Source organism: Malus domestica, chromosome 09 (genome assembly GCF_042453785.1).
Source record: "Malus domestica chromosome 09, GDT2T_hap1".
In the NCBI taxonomy this organism is placed as follows: domain Eukaryota; kingdom Viridiplantae; phylum Streptophyta; class Magnoliopsida; order Rosales; family Rosaceae; genus Malus; species Malus domestica.
In genome coordinates this window covers 20,704,426-20,720,979 of record NC_091669.1, presented here as the reverse complement: position 1 = coordinate 20,720,979, position 16,554 = coordinate 20,704,426, and the positions used below count along the sequence as shown (strand labels likewise).

Below are 16,554 nucleotides of genomic sequence, written 5' to 3'. Positions count from 1 at the left end.
ATGCTCAATTTGGGTTTATGAATATACCACATCGACCTACTCGACGTCACAGACGTCAAGAAATTTTTAGAAAAATTTTTAAGCTTTCCACGCGCCCCCATGCGCTGTGGGTGGCACGGGTCCACACGCCCCCACGCGCATCGTCTTCCTCAGCCAGTCGCCGGACTGGTTTTTCCGGCGGCCGGTTTCCGGCGAGTTTTGAATTTGCTTGTTCTCCTTCGTTTCTCAACCATTTTCTTCGTATTTTATATCAAAATGAAGCCCCAAACATGTAGATTCACGATATACTACTTTAAAGCTCTAAAAACAACTAAATCTCACCAGGAAAATCCAAGAAAAACCAGCCAAACTCGAACCTAGTGATCCCGACGTCCAAAACCTTCAAACGAAGCACTCCGAGCTTCCTTGGGACCTCACTAAGCTCACTATAAGCTTAGAATTCCCTGAAATGAAACATTTCACGTGTGCATGAACAGTGTACATTTTCGGGGTTAGGGTTTCACGACGATTCCGAGGGTTTCGCTTCCTAAAATTAGTACCAATCAACTCAGAACATCACAAGGATAAAGAATCTTACCTTGTTTGCTTCGATCCACGGAGTTTTGGAGGGTTTTGGTGATGTCCGTACGCTTATGGGTGAGAGAGAGTGAGAGAATCGTGAGGGAAGAGAGAGAGAGTGATACGGGGAAGAGGGAGAAAGCAGGGAGTGTAGGTGGTCCAACACCAAATCCTCACCATCCATTTAATCCCTAACCACACAATATTTTACAAACCAATAATTTTAATCCAAAACTTATATAAAGTTAATCCAAATAACGTCACACACACATACCTTAATACCCGCTAAGGGTAAATCCGTCATTTCACGTCCCCAAACATAAAATCCCGGGACGGGCTGTGACACTTTTTTATAATCAACATGTCACAAATAAATGTATCTTGCTTGTAGGTATATTATGTTTTTTCCTACCTTTTAGTTCAGTTTTATATCTCGCTTATAGGTATAATATATATTCATATATTTGTTACTTGAGTTAATGCAGAATGTTTTGTAGATAATTTATGTTAGTATATTAGTTTTTTTTTGTTGTAAGATATTAATTAGATTTTTTTGGAGTTAAAAAATGCATAATATTAGAAGATTTTAATTGATTTTTAATATTTTTAAAAAATATAAAATGAGTATAAAAAAATAAAAACCTGTAATTAGATAACTGGACTCACTCCTAAAAACCATCTATATTTTTGGACCTAGATCTAAAAGTCCCTACCTTTAAATGACTAAACTGTATTCGATTCATATAATTTATAGTAGAGATGATCTTTAAATGATAATTAAGAGATTGAACGGTTTAGATTATAAAAAATTTACAATGAAGATGCTTTATAAGTGAGCAGGGGAATGTCGTATTATCCAAATTTTAAGGGTAATTCTATTAACACCCCCCCCCCCCTCTCCAACAATCTTATGAATACACCTCAAAATAAAACCCATCCACCCTTTTATGCCGGCTGCCAAAATCCTCGTAAGTGTGGCAATCTCCATCATCGACGATCCACTCAAATTGCTCACAAACCTGAAAAGTCATCAAATTCCGCAAAAACAAAGTTAAATTAAATCAACACAGTTTAGTGAAGCATAGGATGTTAGAGAGAGAGAGAGAGAGAGAGAGAGAGAGAGAGAGAGAGAATAATAACTCTTCTTTGAGACGTTTGTTTGGATTGAAGGTGTTGGGAACAGAATCCATGGATGAAAGATAATCAACGGATAATCCATGGGGATAGGATGGCTTCAGAAAAATGGAGGACAAAGTTAGAATTTTAAAGGCACATTTTAAATGTGGGGTGTATTCATAAAGATGTGGGGTGAATATTTAATTATTGTTATGTAAAGGCAAATTTCATAAGACGGAGCTTAGGAAAGTTATAACTTATTAGAATGTAGAGTTTATTCCAATATATAACTGACCTAAGTTGGGACCGGAATTTTCTATGACCACAAGGAGGTTATTCTTATATGGAGTATTGATGGGATTTTATCACTTGCGAAAATGGGTTAAAAACCTAAAAATACTTGCAAGATAGCAAGGTTATTATAGCATAAATAGCTCAAGTAAGGTCATTGTCCACAAGAATTGATATGAATAACTCGTCTTTAAAACCAATTCTTAATTAACTATTCAACCCAAAGTATGAAATTTTGAACTTTGAATTTTCAAATCATAAAATAAAATATAAATCGCAAGTAAGACTGGAAAAAATTCCCGAAAATCCTGAACCAAACCAAAAAATTCCCAATCCCAAACCAAAAATGTCCCAAACAAAAATTCCCAAAATTTTCAGGATGAAATACCGAACCGATCCCGAAATTTTAGTACAGAATTCAGTATTGTCTACTCAATTTTCGGTAATCCCATACCGAACCAAAAATAAGTATTATATATATATATATATTAAACATTTGAACAGTTGCTAATTACTAGTAGCAATATAATTGTATGGTCTACAGGTAATAACCATAACCATTTATTGCCACATTTGTCGGTACGAACCTCCTACAAATGTGTCTATTTCCTCGATACAAAATTAAAAAAATTCTATTGTTGGTTTTTGAACATATTAGGTTTGTAACTTATTTTTTTGCTTTTGGGTTTTGTTTCTTATTTTATTTGGGTTGCATGTTATTTCAATTTGTATGAAATTTGGGAATACCAAACCATCCCGAAATACCACAAATTGAGAATACTGAAATTTTGGTTTGGGATTTGTCTTCAAATTTCCGTCCCAAAAATTTTTGGTTTGGGATTCGGGATTTCATTTTCGGTTTGGGATCCCATATCAAACCACCCCTAATCGCAAGCAATTAAAGTTAACTTATTGGCGACAATATAAATCAAAGAAAGTAAAGATAGCACACAGTTTAGAAAATTCAAAGCTAAAAGACACTAGAGTTTAGCTGTCACCATTAACAATCCTATATAGTTTTTCCAATTACTTATGAGTTAACACATGCAAACTTTGAAGGTTAGGTTGTACTAATGCATATTTTACCTGTTGTATTCAAGTTAGAACGTATATCTAACATGCAATCCATCTATGACATTCATATCAAATATAAACATGCAAGACTCATTAATAAAACCTTTTGAAAAATCATGCAACCTTTAAGAGCGTGGTTCGCCTTAAGTGAACCCACAATTGTCAACATTAACCAAGTTCAAGATAACATTCTAACAAAAATTGCATCCAATTACTTATCTAAACATCCCGATGGTGATCAAACATCAAGATATATAGATAGTTTAAACACAATGATTAATAATTCAGAGCATGCATGTATAACATCTTAAGCCAATTAAAAAAAAAAACTACATATTCATGCTAAGGCTCCTGGCCTTGCCCTAGCAATGGAGAATTAGTTACGCATAAGACAATCGTCCAAAGCTCTATAAACAGAATTTACCTAGAAAAAAACGTTCTTCCCTTTTGGACTAAATACTCGGTATATAAATAAACTAATAAATCTGAATCCTACCTAAAATAGGTATCCCAACAAATCTGGAAAATCAAATAAAATAATAAAGGGTTATTATACAAAATAGTTCCTGAGATTTGCATGATCAATATAAATAGTCCTTGAGATTTCAAATAAGTAGAAATGGTCCTTGAGATTGTCCACCATCCATAATTTTGGTCCTTTCGTTAAAAACTTCGTTAAGTGTCCCGGAGCTCTTGGCCGGAAGTTTGGGCAATTTTCAAAGCTTCGTAACTCAATCATTTCTTAACCACATTCGACCCATAATATATCAAAATAAAAATAAGAAAGTGTAAAATAAGATTATACCTATTGGAAACCCAATGGTTGCCGGAGATGGCCGGAAAACAGCCTCAAAGTTGACTGGTTCAAGTGAAAACTGGAAAACTCGCCGGAAACTGAGTAAACTTTAAACGTTCATAACTTCTTCAATACTCAATGAAATCAAGTGATTCAAAAATGAAAATCATACTTCTCGACGATACGAAGAGAATGGTACTTTTTCAAAGGATAACGCGCCATGTTTTGGCCATAAAACGGCTCAAAAGTGGCTAACTCGAGACCAAGACAACCATTTTTTAGCCTTTTTCCGGTAAAACCACGGTGAGTTAGCCATCAAAAAAGGTACCATTCTCTTTGTCTCGTCAAAAAATATGATTTTTACTTTTGAATCACTTGATTCTGTTGAGTATTGAAGAAGTTATGAACGTTTAAAGTTTACCCAGTTTCCGGCGAGTTTTCAAGTTTTCCCTCGGATCAGTCAACTTTGAGGCTATTTTCTGGCCATCTCTGGCAACCATTGGGCTTCCAAATAGGTGTAATCTTATTCTACACTTTCCTATCTTCATTTTGATATATTATGGATCGAATTTAGTTAAGAAACGGTTGAGTTACGAAGCTTTGAAAATTGCCCAATCTTCCGACTAAGAGCTCCAGGACACTTAATGGAGTTTTTAATGGAATGACCAAAATCAAGGATGGTGGACAATCTCATGAATCATTTCTATTGATTTGAAATCTCAGGGACCATTTATATTGATCATGCAAATCTCAGGGACCATTTTGTATAATAACCCAATAATAAATTAGAAAACACAATCTTATTCTAATTGGATAATCTGGGCAGCCAAAGAATCAACACTTCCATTGATCAAATCTACACCAAATCAGACGTACGAAGTGGTGTTGGAAATCTTAGGACTGCCCTTTCAACTTTGTAGAAAGAGCCTTCCTAAAAAAACATCATATTCAATGATTTATGACCCCAAATAAGCCTAAACATCAATCTAGCAGCATTGCTCAGTCAACATTCTTTTATTTGCCATGATCATACACACTTGGAATTTAGGGTTGAGATTTTGACACAATCATCTTCGAAAACTTGCAAATCTACTCCATTTGGAATCACACCAAAATTCCACCATTTAACCACAATTTTAGCAAAGTAGTTCTCACATGACCTATAATCAAAACATATAGAAATGTATTAAAATTATCCCAAAATAACAAATAAATTACTACTAAGACTTGTGTAACAACCCATTTCTAATTTTACAATTTTATAAATTTTAAAAGAGTAAATTTATGAAAATGCCCCTAGAGGCAAGATTGTTGACTTTCGTTGATAATCATTTCGTGATGCGTATGAGCTATTATTTTAATGTATTTTTGTTGTACTCAATGGTACAAACTCGTGGGCGTAAGCTGAATTGAATTTGGAGTTATAATGAAGATTTTACGACACACCGAATACCGAGAGCAAATTGATATTTTCATATTGGGAAGATACTTTGTGTCTTGTTTTGTGAGCCACGTAAGGCCCACACACCATTCCTCCCTTGTCCCTGTCTAGATGAGTTGATTCTTAATCCACCATCTGTTTCTCTAAATTCAAATGTTTTAATTGAGTTTTACTAATGGATCTCTATTATGCTTAGGTACGATTTGCATTGGCAATCCGTATCTACTTGTCCGAACGGCTACGACTTTGCAAGTATCTGTGAGTGGGCCTTTTCTTTTATATATTATTTGAGTTTCCATACATAGATTAATTATGCATTTTCTAAGTGATGCCATAGTTAAATTGACGTTATAAGAATTGTTGCGATGATGAAAATTGTGAGATTATTATGAATCTCATAGGATGCACAGGTATGCATATTATTACGGGATACCTTATTTATATTTATGGTAGTGATATGTCGACGTAAATTATTGATTTACAGCTGTATGATTTTATTTACATTATTTGCTCATCGTTGCTACACCAGTGTTAGTACTCGCCTGGGCTAGGGCCAGTCTTTCACTATATGTTCACATCGCACCGTACGCTCACTTTAGATCCATTGTAGGTGCCAGTCTTGTCCTATGTATAGGCAATTAGGACTCGTATGTGACTCGCATAGCGCCAATCTTCATGTGATTGTAATACCTGAGCGTAAATCATTATTACACCCAGTCCTATTCATGTTAGAATACATCTGCATGAACTCGTGTGTCAGCATATGTCGATGAGCACTCGTTCTGATATGTTTGTTATGCAATATATTGTGATTATCGGACGTTAAGTGTTTATTCAAGACATATTGTGACATATTGAATTCCTAAGATATTGCAGGCTACGGTAAGTATTTTCATATTATACGTAATATGTATATTTTGAAAATTATACTTGTCTTACAGCGAGATGTTATTATTTTTTTTAAAAGGTTTTTACAAAGCTTTATTTTTACGCCCACTCACCTTTGTTTTTCACCCCTCCAAGTTTTAGTAGATGAGTTTTCGTATCGATGAAGATTCTTGGCAAATCTCGGTTTTGGTGATTACCTTCGAGGGTATAATTCTCACCCTATCTCCACTGTATTTTACTTATGCTTTGCATGACATGTGAATTGGGTTTAATCCCGCTCACATGCATACTCTTATATTTAGGCACTTTTAGGTTTGAATTCATTCACATTTTCCACATCACTACACTTTATGGCTTCGTCACCTTTATAGTGTCAGCCAGAACAGCTCGATTCGGAGTCCAGGTGGACATTTCAGGTCAGGGTGTGTCAGTTTGGTATTAGAGCATAAGTTTGGGCAATATTGCGTTCATCACACACGTGATGTAAGCATTCTCAGTTTTTGAACCTAAACATCAAATCTTGCCACCTCATCGAATACGAAATAATGTGTTAGCTTTTCCTAAGTTATGGGTTACTTAAATGATTTATTGACCTTCTAGAAGAACATTTTGGTGACCACCTCCATAGTTTAAATAGAAAACCTCCCTGCCAAGGAGAAATCCCGATTTGGAACGAGTTTGTGGCCCTGAAGCAAGGTTAAGGTATTGGTAGTTGTGCACCACCAGAGATTTACCCATCAATCTCAATACTACTATCCAATCATCATTACCAAACCTTTCGAGATAGGAAACCAAAATTAGTTTTGATTCTTGGCAGTACGTGTTAGTATACCACCTTTTTAAATTCTTAGGAAGTTTTACTTTCGTCGAGATTTCCAAAAATGTCTCGAGTACAATGTGGTGCTAAAATGGTAGCACTCAACGGAAGAACATCTGGAGGGACAATCACTTTTGGTCCTCGATAGCACTAATCTTCTCAAACACACTAATCATAATTTTAGATCTTCGTGAGGAAGATCGAATGTCATTAGTCCATTCTAAAGTAGGTTGTTAGCAAATTCCTTTTCCTAGCCTTAGGACATTTCAACCAGCACCAGTTCCTAGAATCTCTTTTGTTGCCATACTCATCATTTCGATGAGTATAGGCATGGAAGAATGAGTTGTTATACCTTCGATTAGGGGTAATCAATTTCCCCTAGAATCAACAAAATCAAATCATAAGACCAATTCTTTACCAATCATCTGCAACTCATCACCAGAGCGGGCTCTAACCTATAATAAGCCTACAGTGGCACTACTTATTAATGATATTGTCTGATATCCAGAAGCTGACAACCAATATTTAGGCGGTATGATTTATAATACCAAACACATGCTAGTATCTGGGAATGATACCTTTGTGCCAGAATGCCAATTCACAATTTCAGGGTAACGAACAATATCAAAATATCATAAATGCTTTAATTAGCGGCGCTACTGATAGATTGATTAACAGTAACTACCCAAGCCGAAGAAACTAAATCGTGGAAACTTAAGAGTAAGCCTTTTAGTAAATTTACAGTTGTTTTTAACCATATTACCCATCTAGGTAACCAGAACATTCTTGACCAGTCATCCTTACGGTCACTTCCACAGTCAAACATTAGAATTGAAGTACACCAATAATCCACATTTCTAATACCACACTTATTCTCCTTCCTTCATATTGAACAACTTCGACATCATTGAGAAACTTAGTTGCAAAGTTTACCGATTACGAATTTACCCAACCAGGAACCAAACACTTTATCTTAGGAACCTCAAACTTGTCCGCGAAGGTGAAAGATTGAATCATAGGATCGTACTTAGACTTTAGCAACTCAATCAAGTGACGATTAAAACCGTTAACCCATACTTGAAGTTGATGTTCTCTCCAACCAACTTTTGGAGCCCTAGTTTTCTTCCTTAGCATGATGAATTCGTAGTAGTCTTATCGACAATTTTTTCATCTACTTTAACAACGAGACCAAATTCTCTAATCACTGGCAATCAGTTTTATACCAAATTTCTTAAATGCTAGCTTGGTTAGATTGGTACCTTTCATGGGAGATGTAATCTCAGTAGACGATATTCTTTTCATTTTTCCAAAAGGTTGTAGCTAAAGAAAGTGTGACATTCCCACAAATTATTGTGAAATTCAAATTATTTTTTGCCTTGTCGATTTTATCGGCAGATTATTAGCCATTTTTCAATTATAGTGTTTTCCTTACTTGTTAACCAAGGAAAGTTAATTTAAATTGAGACATGGAATACGATTAAAGTTGTGACAACTGAGGTGTTGCCTATTTCCTACCCTTGTTTATGCACTTTTCGATAACGTCAATAAATTCAATATTCATGATGACATTTCCTTTGAATGATTTGGTTGTGTACCAATGCATCATGACGTAGTATTGCGTATGTTTCCTAACGGTCAGAACCGTACAAAATGAACCATCTTACTCATAACTTAAGAGTCGACAGTTACCATTTTGACTTGAAAATTGGATGACACTTCTCTATGGAGAAATGTATCCAAAATCTTTACCAACCACACAAACTTTTCAAAAACCTCTTCTCTCGAAATGAGCTAAGTCTCAAACTACGATGATAGAGAAACCAAATCAACATCTATTATTACACTATCGTGTATTACTCCGGTCGCACAAACGTAATTCTTATTTACCACAGCAAAAGACATATCTACCCTTGAATACTTTCAGCCTGTCCTATTTTAGTTGGAATTCATGAGTTTTGATGTGACGTTACTTACAAATCATCAAGAAATCGTTCGAGTGGTTATAATCACTTCATGTATCCAAATAGAGATAGGGAAATATCACCATAAGCTGCTCGTACAGGGTATCTTTTACATGTGGAGATTATGATGATGTTTCAATGACTATCGATCGACTTGACAAGTCAACTCACTTTTTGTTGGTCCAGAGGGACTACATTTAGACCACTTGGTAAAAATTCCTCATTCTTGAATTTATCAGATTTTCTAGGGTTTCAATCAACATCTACTCTGATTGTGATTCCATATTCACCTTTTGTGCTAGAAAGCATTTCAGTCAACCTTGGGTACGTGTCTACCCTATTGTGTTTCATATTATTTTTGAAACAGACAAATCGTCTAGGAGAATTGCTCAGACATTGAAATTTAGTTGTGACCATTAATTCTTCAATGACCGAACAAATACTCTGCTAAGCAAACCGTGACCATTGGTGATTGAATATTCTGGAAGCTACAGTTGTAGCGAGATAGATGCATTTAATCCAGTTACTTTGTATTCTAGATTGATGGACTTGTTTTGACTCTCAAATTCTTGAATGGTCTTTTAGCCTTCTCGACATAATTTTTCGCTAAATTTGAGAGAAATTCACTATGAACCTACTGGCTAAGGCGTTGTGAACTACAATTGTTCGACTACATGGTGTGCAAGTCACCACCATATCTCACTGTGATGCACGTTTCACTTTTAAGTCCTGGGAAATCATCTTGAAAACCATGGGTACTAAGTTGTTATCCAATACCACATTCACCCTCAGACTAATGGCCATTCTGAACGAACTATCTAGATTTTAGTGGACATGTTGCGTTTTGTTCTTTTTGCAATTTTAGCATGATTATGACCGACACCTATCCCTGTTAGACTTGTGTGTAACTACGGTTACAATTTTCAGTTTTGGGTATGGCATCGTTTGAGACGTTGCATAGAGATTTTATGCACAATACATGATCGACAGAAGAGTATTGCGAACAGGTATTCGAATGATCTAGATTACGATGTAGCAAAATTGTGTGCTATTGACGTTGTCACCCGAGAGGGTAGTACGTGGCATGATTGAGCGTTATTCAGTTGATTTATGCGTCTTTCTGATGTGGAAAAAACTAACACACAAATTAAACCCTATTAAAATAGTTGTAGTACGCGTAATTAGGGATCGTTCTAGGCTGGAAATCAACTAGGGATGCTAATCAACACACTGCACTTAAAAATTGAAAACTAGACTCAAACAACTCAAAACAAGCTAAACAGACTCAAAACACACAAACTAAGTTGAATTGACTCAAAACAATAACTAGATAGCAATTTGGACGAAAATTGAACTCAAAAGACCAAAAACAATGTAAAATAGCCAATTGATGTGAAAATTAACTTGACACACAAATTAAACCCTATGGATGACAATTGTAGTATATGAGCAAATAGGGATCGTTCTAACCGGGGATTAACTAGGGATGCTAATCAATGTAAAACTGACTCAAGAACATAAAAATATAATGTAGAACACTAAACTAGACTCAATTAATGCAAAACTAGGGTTTAAAACACCTAAACAAACTAAAAACTCAAAACAGCAACTAAAAGGCTCAAAACTGCCTTTAAACCACTTTCTGGGCAGTTTTGAGTACCTAACACTAGTTTGGACGAATTTGGACTATGACTTGACTCAAAACACTTAAAAACACAACTAAATGGATTTCTAACTAATCTAACACTTTAAAATAAATGGGGGAATGATTTTGACGAAATTAAAACTTTAAAACTCAGACTTTAAAAACAAATGTAAAGCAGCACAGATTGTGATTAAATAGGATGGTGAGAAGCTAGTTAGAGGGTTCCTTATCCACACATGAACATATGCATACAACTCAATCTCCAATTACTCTTTCAACAAACCATGAATGACAATGCCCCAAATTAACTAGATTGCACCAATTAATTCTCAGATTTCCCTAGATTCATTGAATTGAATGGAATACGCATGACAACCAAATTATTCTTATCAAGGACCCTAACTATGGAATACGCATGATAGAGACACATATCAAAGATCATTAAGTTCAATGGACATCATAAGCATTGACGAGGCATTCATAACTATGGGATACGCATGTTATTCTTGCCTAGGAATTACTTAACGCAATCGTGACTAGCGACTTTCACTACTTATGAATATAAGTTAATAACGATTAGGTGAAATTCCCTTATATCCTAGCATCAAGTTTAGGCATGCAAATTAAGTGTCGACCCTCAACCCACATACATAAACAAGTTATCAATCAAATAGATAAGTAAATCACATTCACAATTTCTGAAATCATAATTGGAAGAAATCAAATCATATAAAACATATGTCCATGGCTTCAAATTCACCTCTAACTAAAAAGAAATTAGTTCCACATGTCTAACATAATTGAACAACAATTTAAATTAAACATGAAAACAGAAACAAAGAAAGAAAGAACTCTAGAAACTCCAATGGTTGAAGATTGCATGCGGCAAAAGCCTTCCTCCTCTCCAAAGGTCACGGCAAAGCTCCTCTCTTTGGTAGAATGGATGTGTTGCGGCAAAAGGATGGGGGAAGGTTAGAAAATATGGAAGAATGGTGGTAGATGGCTTGCGGCCAGGAAGAAAAATGGCTAGAATTGTGTTTTTGAGGTTTTTGGATGTGTAGAATGGTGTGGCTGGAAATATGGACGAAAATTCTGAATATGGAGAGGGTCGTCTCCGGCCAAGGGAGGTAAAACACATATATATAGGCAGCCAAACCCTAAAGAAATCAGGTTAGACAAATGGGCTAGGGTTTAGGTGCGGCTAGGGTTAGGAAATCCACCAAAAACTAGGGTTTCTAGAACATTAGGTGCGGCATGGGCTTAGGGTAAGTAATCAGATTTTTTTCATGTGAACAAGGCCTAAGTGCGGCTGATTAAGTGGGCTAGGGTTAGGGTTAGGTGCGGCATAGGTCCAAGAGGCAAAGATGGGTCATCCAAAAGCCCAAAGTCAAGAATAGAAACTCTCGAAAATGGAAACCTCCAAGAATAGAAACTTCCAACTTTAGAAACTTTAGTTGCCAATTCCGACTTCTTTGTTCTTTACTTTCATTTCTTCATTTCTTAAGCTCCCTCGACCTTCAAACTCGTCCATTCCTCGTGCTCCATTTGCATACACCACATTCCAGCTCACTTTTTGCTCCAAAAGCACCAAATTGCATCATTTCGTGTAATATGTCCTTTAACCCTGAAAACACATGAAAGTAGCTTAAAAGACTACTTTGACGAAGAAAACATAACAACAATGCATAAGAACTAGCTAACTAAGGCGCATAAATATGCTCCTATCAAATTCCCCCACACTTAGCTTTTGCTAGTCCTCGAGCAAAACAAACAAAAGAAAGAAAACAAAATGAAACAAACTAACCAAAACAAAACAACCTAAACCTTCCAACGTTTGCCTCAGGGATTTCCAATGCACATGACATATTAAAAATCATCATTCCCACAGATTTTAGCCATCTTTACACTTACGCACATACTTAATTATAGTCACCACGTACTAGTTCACACTTAACCAATTAAAACATGATTTTGAACTTAGTAACATGCCTTAGAGAATTTGCTCAATTCCTCACTAGATATGCACTCAATTTTCACACAGATTTTCTGACTACACACCCTATACTAGTTATATGTGAGAAGATTGATGTAAATATAAAAACGAATGCTCACATATGTTATAACAAGGAAAGCTTTTTCTGAATTTAATAAGCATGTATATGATCTCATGAAAGGAATGCTACTACTTAGACGCGAGAACCAGTGACACCATATACTCATACCAATCCCAAACTCCACAAATTGATATACACAACACTCAAGATAGAAGTTAAGGGTTGTAACGGGGCTTGGGGTATTGGCTAACAAAGAAAGGTGAAGGGTAAACAAACGTTCTTACAACAATAATAAGCAAAGCAATGAAATTGACACTTAGAATTCACTTTTGGGTGCAAAAATCACTTTTTAAGCTAAAAGGGGAAATTCATGCAACACTTAGGGTCAAATTCAATGTTTTGGACCCTTTCTTCAACAACCAACATCTTAGAGCTCATTTTCATGCTCTTTCAACTCTTTTTCACAATTTTCACATATTTTTTTCTTTTCTTTTCTTTTTCTTTTCTACGAATTTTTTTCCTTTTTCTTTTCTAACCCATGCCTCATTTAAGACTTTGGTACACAATACACAAGGCTCACTTTCCCCCACACTTGTTTTCTGCACACCCTTGATCAAAAGGAATTCATTTTAAGTCATGCTTACTATGCTTTAAGAACAAGGGTATGGATGGTCCTAATCTAGGCTAGGTAAGGATAACGTGGGTTAACAAACAATATAGGCTAAACAAGGCTCAACGGGGCTAAAACCTACAAAAACAAATGTATGGAATGAAGGCTTTTTGGATATGGTGGCAACTACTAAACAACTTCATCTTGAATACGTGTTATGCAATTCAATGAAATGTTTTGAATGAAATTGGCATGAGTTCTAGCATTTGGAACCAAAGTGATGAAACGCATTCTAAGTAACAACCAAGCAAAGAATAATGAGATCATGCAACGACTTTAGAAAACAAGAATGCACAGATTTTAACTCTCCAAATAAAGTTTAGGCTCAAGTCTCTCAGGGATGTAGCGTTAGTTTGAGTTCCTTCCTTCAAGCATGTTACAAAAACTAATTTTTTTTCTTTATGATTACATGTGAATTCATAAGTTATAACCACAACCAAGCATAAACCAAGAGTAAATCAAACTTTCATCCATGTTTATAACTCTCTTTAACAGTCATGCAATTAAAAACCGAATCCTCATCATTGTGTTGGAAGGTACCCTAAGACACAAACAAACACACAAAAACAACTCTTTTTGGGTTTTTTAAAACAAATTTTCAAATTTTTATGGGATTTTCGGATTTTTGAATCAAAACACATTAAAACACACCAAAACAGCTTAAAACACCTAAAAACATCCAGAAACAACATTGGGAAGTATGAGTGAGAAAACCCTACGAATTTGCATCAAAACACTTTGGTTACCCCCCCACACTTAAACCAAACATTGTCCTCAATGTTTTAAGCATAGACTCACACAAAAACACATAAACAAACAAAGAAACACTAACAACCGAACAAGGCAGAAACGAAATAAACAACAAAGAGAAGGGTTTAGAAACACAAATCTGGAATTGGAGTGCTCTCTAGGTCTTCCTTTGTCGAATGCATGGGTTGCCTCCCACGAAGCGCTTGCTTTAACGTCTTCCAGCCGGACGGTACCTCCATTTAAGCTGGACTAGGTGCCACGGCATGGAGGGGTACCTCCTCCACGACATGCTCCTCGAAATACTCATGCATTGGGTCTATGTATGGCAGTGGATAATGATGGTCCCAGATTGTGGCATTGAGCTTCCCATGGTAGAAACTCCCATAATCATGGATTTGATTTGGTACCTGCACCACAGAAGGCAATAACCTATTAGTGGAAATGGGAATTGGAATTAGAGGAGGAGGCTTACCAATGCATGTATATGAAGACTCAAAAGGGGCAGCAAAGGTGGTGCTCTCAGCCAGATTTGGTATTTTGGGTGTAATGACATGTTTCGTATACTCCACTCCAATACCCTCTTTGATGATGCATCTAGGGACATCCTTCTTGATTGGTGCGCATGAATGTTCCTTCCCCACATTTTTAATCACATTTATTGCAAAACAAGAACGAACATCATTAGGATTCTTAACATATTCAGGAACTTTGAATTTAATCAATTCATCACCAAACTCCATTGTTAACTCTCCCTTAGCCACATCAATCTTGGTTTGGGCTGTCTTCATGAAGGGCCTCCCTAATAGTATCGGCAATGGGGTATAATAGGGTGAATCCTCCATGTCAAGCACATAAAAGTCCGCTGGAAAAATCAAATTGCCCACCTGCACCAAAACATCTTCCAAAACACCCTTTGGATATGCATTAGAACGATCGGCTAATTGAATAATCACACCATCGTTTTTAAGCTCACCTAAGTTCATAGATGCATAAATAGAGTATGGCATAACATTAATCGAAGCCCCTAAGTCTAACATGCATTGTTCAAATTTAGTCTTGCCAATAACGCACGGAATTGTAAAACTACCCGGATCTTTGCATTTAGGGGGTAATTTCCTTTGTAACATGGCAGAAACATTCTCACTTACTTGGACCACCTCTTTGTTCGAAATCCTTCTCCTTGATGTACAAAGTTCTTTTAAAAACTTAGCATACCTCGGGACTTGCTTAATTGCATCAAGGAGCGGAATATTGACTTGAACTTTTCGAAAGGTCTCTAGAATGTCCTTCTCGGCTTCTTCCTTCTTTGATTGCCTAAACCTGCCAGGAAAGGGCACATTCAGTGGAATAGAACTAGAAAAAGTCGAATTTGGAATTACCTTGGTGGTTGAGGACGATTTAGGAGGGTTAGAGGGTGGCGGCATGGATTGTTCATCCTTGGCTGTGAGTTTTGGTCCCTGTGCTTCCTCTTGTAGCAACTTTTCATCCTCATCGTGACTTGATTTGGATGATTTTGGTTCGGCTCCAACCTGTGTACCACTTCTCAACATGATTGCATTGACGGTTTCAAAGCCTCCTTTAGGATTCACAACGGTTGAACTAGGCAATCTGCCTTGTTCTCTAATTTGCCCTATAAACTCGGCAATTTGACCCATCTGCTTCTCCAAATTGTCCACCCGTTTGTCTTGGATTTGTCTTTCCTTATTTTGAGTTTGTACTTCCTGCGTCAAAGTAGTAAGTAACTTAACAACTTGATCATTATCCAAAGACATACCTGAGTTTGGTGGAACGGTTTGCACTTGGTTTTGATTGGGGACGAATGGCTTTGTATAAAAGCCCGGTGGTTGCTGCCTAAATCCTCCTTGTTGTTGGGGTTGTTGAGGATCCCGCCATTTGAAATTCGGATGGTCCCTCCACCCCGGATTGTAGGAATTAGAGTATGGATCATGGCATGGTTGATTTTGGTTCCCAAAACCCACGGCATTGGCAGATTCCCAACCCCCATTCTCAATCAATTGAGGGCATTGATCGTTGGCATGTCCTTGCATCGAGCACACGCCACACACACTTGGTCCATGAATCTTCATTCGCTCGGCCAACTGAGAAACAATAGAGGTAAGGTTAGCTAATTGGGATTGAATCTCGGGCATAGAACTTACCTCATTCACTTGTGGCCGTGGAGGGTCCCTTTGTCCAACACCTTCGTATTGTTGTGCATTATGTGCTCGGTTGGCAATTAGAACTTTTGCAGCCCCCGGAGTTTTATCCACCAACGCACCTCCCGCCGAGGCATCAAGCATTTGGCGTTCCATGGGAAGGAGTCCTTCGTAGAAGTATTGAATGAGTAGCTCCTCCTTCATTTGATGCTGTGGACAAGAAGCAACAAGTGATTTAAAACGTTCATAATAAGAAGGAAACGATTCACATGGGTTTTGTTGGATGCCACTAATCCGTTTCCTCAAGAGAATGACTCTTGAAGTTGGGAAAAACTTC

General features: G+C 36.7%; 1 long non-coding RNA gene across 1 annotated transcript; it reads right to left on the bottom strand.

Annotated features, from left to right (window-relative positions):
• Positions 1 to 1,349: 1,349 nt before the first annotated feature.
• LOC139187971 (uncharacterized) lies at positions 1,350 to 1,828 on the bottom strand. The gene is made up of 2 exons (XR_011571015.1): positions 1,699 to 1,828; positions 1,350 to 1,577 (listed from the first exon to the last, which is right to left on the bottom strand). It is a non-coding gene; the product is annotated as an uncharacterized lncRNA (long non-coding RNA).
• Between the last annotated feature and the right edge of the window lie 14,726 nt (positions 1,829 to 16,554).